This window comes from Theropithecus gelada, chromosome X (assembly GCF_003255815.1).
Source record: "Theropithecus gelada isolate Dixy chromosome X, Tgel_1.0, whole genome shotgun sequence".
NCBI lineage: Eukaryota > Metazoa > Chordata > Mammalia > Primates > Cercopithecidae > Theropithecus > Theropithecus gelada.
This window is the reverse complement of record NC_037689.1, coordinates 125,703,467-125,710,796: the sequence shown is the minus strand read 5'-3', so window position 1 is coordinate 125,710,796 and position 7,330 is coordinate 125,703,467. Positions and strand designations below refer to the sequence as shown.

The window sequence follows — 7,330 nt, the reverse complement described above, 5'->3', positions numbered from 1 at the left end:
CGTCCGGCACTCCCCAGTGAGATGAACCCAGTACCTCAGTTGAAAATGCAGAAATCACCGGTCTTCTGTGTCGCTCGCGCTGGGAGTTGGAGACTGGAGCTGTTCCTATTCGGCCATCTTGCTCCGCCCCCTCCAGAAGTAACCTTTTTCATTCCTGACATTGGTGGTTTGTATCTTCTCTCTCATGTCATTATCAGTTTTGCTAGATGTTTATAATTTTATTAACATTTTCAGAGAACAATTGTTTGTCTTTATATTTGTCCCAATTATTTATTTCCTGTTTTATTTGTTTTAGCTCATTCCTTCACTATTTCGTTCCAACTACAAACATTAAATTTCTTCTTTCTCAAGCATCATTAAATAGAAGTTTATATTTACTTATAATCTTTGTTTTATAAAATAATAATTTAGCATTTATATATTTCCTTTTAAGCTCTATTGTCACTGCATCTCAAAAAATTTGTGTATGTTATGTTTTCACTATACATGTGAAAATATTTTCTAATTGTTCTTTTGGGTTTTTTTAACCCCTATTTTCTCTCTATATTTTGATATTGAATATATATTTTGATATTGAATTCCAAATTAAATGTCAGAGAACATTCTCTATATGATTTCAGATTTTGGTAACTACTTTCCACCTGTTTTATATCTTAATATATGGTTCATTTTAGTAAACAGCTTCATGCTAATTTTTAATGAAGGTGCAAAATATTGTGCAACCTCCTCCTATATCTAGTTAAAAAATATTTTTCTCCCTTAAAGAAAATTGCACTAACATTAAGCCCTCACTTGCTGTATTAGCCCTTTTTCACAGTGATATAAAGCGATAACCTGAGACTGGGTAATTTATAAACAGAAGAGGTTTAATTGACTCACATTTCTGCATGACTGGGGAGGCCTCAGGAAACTTACTATTACAGCAGAAGGCAAAGTGGAAGGAGGCACCTTCTTCACAAGGCAGCAGGAGAGAGAGAGAGTGCAGGGAAAACTATCACTTTTTTACCATCAGATCTCATGAAAACAGCATGAGGGAAACCACCGCCCAATCTGATAACCTTCCACCAGCTCCCTTCCTCAACATATGGGGTTATAATTTGAGATGAGATTTGGGTGGAGACCCAGAGCCAAACCATATCATTCTACCCCTGGTCCCTCCCAATCTCATGTTCTTTCCACATTTTAAAACCAATCATGCCTTCTCAATAGTCCCCCAAAGTCTTAACTCTTTCCAGGATTAACCCAAATGTCCAAATTCAAAGTTTCATTTGAGAGAACAAGTCCTTTTTACTTGAAAGCCTGTAAAAACAAACAAACAAACAAAAACCATGTTAGTTACGTCAAAGATAGAATAGGGGTACAGGCATTAAGTAAATGTTTTCATTCCAAATGTGAGAAATTGACCAAAACTAAGGGGTCGCAGTCCCTATGCAAGTTCAAAACCCAGCAGGGCACTCATTAAACCTTAAAGCTCCAAAATCTCCTTTGACTCCATGTCTAACATCCAGGTCATTCTGATGCAAGGTGTGGAGTCCCATTGCCTTGGGCAGGTTCACCCTGTGGCTCTGCAGGAACAGCCTCTTTAACTGCTTTAATGGACTGGCATTAAATGCCTGTGTCTTTTCCATGCTTGTTGTGCAAGCTGTCCGTGGATGTACCTTTCTGGGATCCAGAGGATGGTGGCTCTCTTCTCACAGCTCAACTACGCAGTGTCACAGTAGGGAATCTGTTTTGGGGCTCTAACCTCACATTACCCTTCCATACTGCCCTAGCAGAAGTTCTCCATGAGGGCTCCACCCCTGCAGCAGACTTCTGCCTGGATATCCAGGAGTTTCCATATATCCTCTGAAATCTAGGTGAAGGTTCCCAAAGCTCAGCTTTGTCTTCTGTGCACCTGCAGGCCCACCAACACCATGTTGAAGCTGCCAAGGCTTGGGGCTTGCACACTATGAAGCAATGAGCCAAGTTGTACCTTTGCCCCTTTTAGCCATGGCTGAAGCTGGAGCAGCTAGGATGCAGGACACCATGTCCCTGGGCTACACAGAGTAACAAGGCCCTGGGCCTGGCACACAAAACCATTTTTCCCTCCTAGGCCTCTGGGCCTGTGATGGGAGGGGTTGCCATGAAGATCTCTGACATGCCCTGGAGACATTTTCCTCATTGTCTTGGTGATTAAAATTCGGCTCCTTGTTAATTATGCAAATTTCTGCAGCCAGCTTGAATTCATCCCCCGAAAATGGATTTTCCTTTTCTACCGCATGGTCAGTCTGCAAATTTTTCAAACCTTTATGCTCTGCTTCCCTTTTAAACATAAGTTCCCATTCCAAACCATCTCTTTGTGAATGCATATGACTGAATGCTGTTAGAATAAGCCAGGTCACCTCTTGAATGCTTTGCTGCTCAGAAATTTCTTCTGCCAGATACCCTAAATCATCTCTCTCAAGTTCAAAGTTTCACATATCTCTAGAGCAGGGGTAAAATGCCATCAGTCTCTTTGCTAAAGCACAGCAAGAGTGACCTTTGCTCCAGTTCTCAATGTATTTATCATCTTCATCTGAGACCACCTCAACCTGGACTTCATTGTCTCTCTCTCTATCAGCATTTTGGTCAAAGTCATTCAGCAAGTCTCTAGGAAGTTCCAAACTTTCCAAAACCATCTTATCTTTTACTGAGCACTTCAAACTGTTCCAACTGCTGTTCATTACCCAGCCCAAAGTCACTTCCACATTTTCAGGTTATCTTTATATCAGTATCCCACTATCCCAGTACTAGTTTTCTGTATTAGTCTGTTTTCACACTGATATAAAGATACTACCTGTGTCTGGTAATTTATAAGGAAAAGAGGTTTAATTGGCTCACAGTTCCACATGGCTGGGGAGGTCTCGGGAAACTTAAAATTATGGTGGAAGGAAAAATGGAAGCAGGCACCTCTTCACAAGCCAGCAGAAAACAGAGTGCAGTAGAAATTGTCACTTTTTTTTCCATCAGATATCCTGATGCCTTCCTCAATATCATGAAAACAGCATGAGGGAAAATGCCCCCATGATCCAGTCACCTCCAATCAGATCCCTTCCTCGACACATGAGGATTACAATTTGAGATTTGAGATAAGATTTGGGTTGGGACACAGAGCCAAACCGTATCACATGCTAATCCCCTCTGCTGACAGAACCTGGCAAACACCAATTAGCTTTATATTTCTGTGAGTACAGACTCTTATTCTGAATATTTCATGGAATCATACAATATATAACCTTTTGTGTGTGGTTTCTGTTAGCATTTTCAAGGTTTATCCATCTTTCAGAAGTTCTGTGTAAACTATATTTATGGCTTATTATTCATATATATATATATGAATAATATATATATTATTCATACTATGAATGCCTAGAATTCATTCATACTATGAATGCCTACTATGATGCCTAGAATCAAAAATGTATTAATTAGCATTGGCAAACTTGTGGAGAACCTCACCCTAGAATAAAAAATGTATTAATTAGCATTGGCAAACATGTGGAGAACCTCACCAACTCTGCTGTTAGGAACTTAAATGTCTCAGACACTTTGAGAAAAAGACTAAAAATTCCAGAAATAATTATACTTAGAGTTACCATATATGACTCAGCTTTTCCACTTTTAGATATATAACCGGAAGAAATGAAGATATAAATTCACACACAAATATATATAAGATTGTTTCAAGCAGCATATTTTATAGTAGTCAAATAGTGAAAGAAATCCAAATGTCTATCAACTGATAGATGGATAAACAAAATGTGTTATATGCGAACATTGAACGAACCTTGAAAACGTTATGTAAAGCGAATGAAGCCAGTCACAAAATACCATATATTGTATCATTGCACTGTAAGAAATATGAAGAACTGGTAAATACATAGAGATGGAAAATACATTAGTGGTCATTTAAGGATCTGGAGGATGGTTTGAAGAGAGGGTGATAGCTAAAGAATATGAGGTTTCTTTTTAGTGATAAAAATATTTTGATTTACTTTTGTAATGTGCAGATATTAGCAAATATGCTAGAAAACATTGAGTTATATAATTGCAAAGGGGTAAATTGGTTGTTATGTAAAATTATCTCAATAAAATTGTTTTTGAAAATGTAAGAGAAAAAAATGTACATTCTAAGTGCCTGCTGGAACTGAGTTGCAGGTATCTCAAATCAGAAATTCACCTGTATCTAGTGCTTAGTTTTTCTCCTTCAAAATGAAATGTATTTTTGTCATTCCACAACAAGCAGTTCAGCAGAGCAGAAAGAGAAGGACTCTGGGACAAACCTGTGGACTGGCAGCTTTACTTTGTTCTATAACTAGAGGCCTCTTCTTTGGAGTCACAGACTTATCAAAGCTCTCTATAGGTATGGTTTGCCTTCCTTGGTTTCCTATATGACAAATTAGGAAGTACTAGTTGCTCAAAGAGCCCTGCCCTCTCATGCTCACCAAGGACAATTGTGGCCTTGTCTGGATTGTTACACAGAGGGCAATCATCCCTGAAATCGTTTCAGCAGATCCTGGGTCTATAGAAAGGAGACAAGACTCAGGGATTGAGGATGGGATATTTTGGTGGATTGGAGGCTTCCAGCTAGCTGTGCCTGAGTGACAACTTGAGAATTTTGGAACCCTGTGGCCTTAAAACTTACAAAGGTGTCAGTTTTCTCATAAAGTAACCTAAGTGTTCTTTCTTTATTTTGGGGAAGTCCAGAAGAACATGCTACAGACATTTTTAATCCACATGTATTAGATGTGCCAGCTGTAATTTTTAACAATGGTTCAAGACTCTGCAAAGCCGGCCTGTCTGGAGAGATTGGACGCCACCATGTCAACAACTCCATCTTGGGACATCCTAAATGCAACGTGCCTTCAGCAAGACCCAACCAGAAGAGGTACTTCAGGGGGCAAGAACCCTTGTACAAGTAGGAGGACTTATATCTGCACTACCTCAATGAGTGTGGGCTGGTACCAGGATGCGATGACATGGAGAAACTCTGGAAACATCTCTTTGAGTGAGAGCTCAGAAAAAATCCCAGTCAACAGCCTATACTCATGACTGAGCCCTCTTAGACCCCTAGAGAAATTTGAGAAAAGCTTGCAGAAATGATGTTTGAGAACTTCAGTGTCCCTGCTTTCTACTTGTCTAACCATGCAGTGGCAGCACTCTGCCTATGCCTGTGTTACAGGCCTGATGGTGGATAGTGGAGATGGGGTCACTTGCACTGTCCACATCTATGAGAGTTACTCGCTGCCTCGTGCAGTCACCATGCTCTTTGTGGCAGGGAGGGACATCATAGAGCACCTCACCTGGCTCCTCTTTGCTAGTGGGTATACTTTTCCTTGCATACTCTGCAAGGCTTTGGTAAATAACATCAAAGGGAAGCTGTGCAACATCACCTTAGAGCCACATAAAAAGCTATGCAAGAGGTCGGAGACATCCTGAGAGAATACAAACTGCCAGATGGGAACATCATCCACATTGGGGACCAACTGTATCCAGTGCCCGAAGTTCTTTTTGCCCCGACCAGCTGGGAATCCACAGCCCGGGACTCTCAAAAATGGCCTCCAGCAGCATCATGAACTGTGACACTGACATCCAGAGAATGCTTTTGCAGAGATTGTACTGTCTGGGGGCACCACTCTCTTTTCTGGGCCAGAGGAAAGGCTTATGAAAGAACCGCTAGCTTCCAAAGGTACTCACATCAAAATTACGGCTTCTCCTGCTCAATGCTTCTTTTTGTGGATTGGTGTATCCATCATGACCTCTCTGAGCACTTTCAAACAAATGTGGGTTACCTCTGCAGATTTTAGTGATTATGGGACATCTGTGGTTCGGAGAAGATGCTTTTAAAGATCCTTGAGTTCAGGGAACAACTTGATGGGTGAGATCACAGAAGCACCAGTGGGAGGTGCCACTGTCCTTCAGGCTTTTTCAGGATGTTGAATAAAAGTGTTTTCACATTTTGTGTTTCCGTATATTTTTCTTTGCACATTGTTGTAAATATTGTACAAGTATCTACTTGAGTCCCCGCTAAATTCTTTTGGCTATATACCTGTAAGTGTATTTTATGGGTCATTTACTAATTCTTTTTTTAACTTTTTGAGGACTGCCAGAGTGCTTTTCCAGTACCCTCACTGCTTTACACTCCCATCATCAATGTAAGAGTCTGTTTTATCCTCCTTGCTGACAACACTGCTAGTTTTTTGCTTTTTGAATAATAGCCGTTGGAAAGTGGTATCTCATTGTGATTTTTATTTGCATTACCATAATGGTTAGTGATGTCTAGCATTTTTATGTGCTTATTTACTATTTCTATATCTTCTTTGGAGAAATATTTAGTCAGTCCTTAGCCTATTTTTTAATTGGCTTGTGTGTAGTGTGGCCATCTAGTTTAGGAGTTCTTTATATAGTCCAGATATTACACTGCTATAATATATACGAGTTTTGTTCTCCTATTTATTGGTTTGGCTTTCTACTCTCTTGATATTATCATTTGATGCACAAAAATTTATTTTGATAAAGTCCAATTTATTTTTTTCCATATTCATTTGGTATCATATTTAAGAAACCATTACCAATTTCAAGGTCATGAAGATTTACTCCTAAGTTTTCTTCTGAGAATCTCATGGTGTCAGTTCTTACACTTAGGGTTTTCATTCATTTTGAGTTAATTGTTTTTTTTTATGCAGCATGAGATAATTTTCCAGCTTCATTCTTTTGTATATGACTATCCTGTTTTTCCAACACTGTTGAAGATACTGTTTTTTCCCATTGTATGGTCTTGACACTCTTGTTGAAAATCAATTGAACTTATATGTATAGGTTTATTTCTGAACTCTCAATTCTATTCCATCAATATATAAGCTTATCTTTATGCTACGACCACACTGATTTTATTACAGTTGCTTTAGAGTAAATTTTGTAATTAGGAAGTGTGAGTTCTCCAATTTTGTTCTGCATTTTCAAAATTAATTTGGTTATTTGGGGTTCCTTGAAATCCTTAAAATCCAATAGATTTGGATTTTAGCACAGGTTTCTCCATTTTTGTAACAAACACCATTAAAATTTTAATAAGGAATGTATTGAACTTGTATATCACGTTTTTAGTATTGTCATCTTAACAATGCCAACTATTCCAATATATGCATAAAGGATATATTTTGACATATATGGGTATCTTTGACATTTTTCAGCAATGTTTTCCAGTTTTCAGTGTACAAGTTTTGTTCCTTTTAAGTTCATTCCTAATTATGATTTTATTCTGTTGTAAGTTGAATTAATTCATTTTCTTTTCAGGCTGGTCTTTAGTAATGTA

General features: G+C 38.6%; 1 pseudogene; it reads left to right on the top strand.

The window, feature by feature from the left end:
* LOC112615268 overlaps nt 1-5,865 on the top strand; it is a 47,709-nt pseudogene extending 41,844 nt beyond the window's left edge.
* The last annotated feature ends 1,465 nt before the right edge of the window (nt 5,866-7,330 follow it).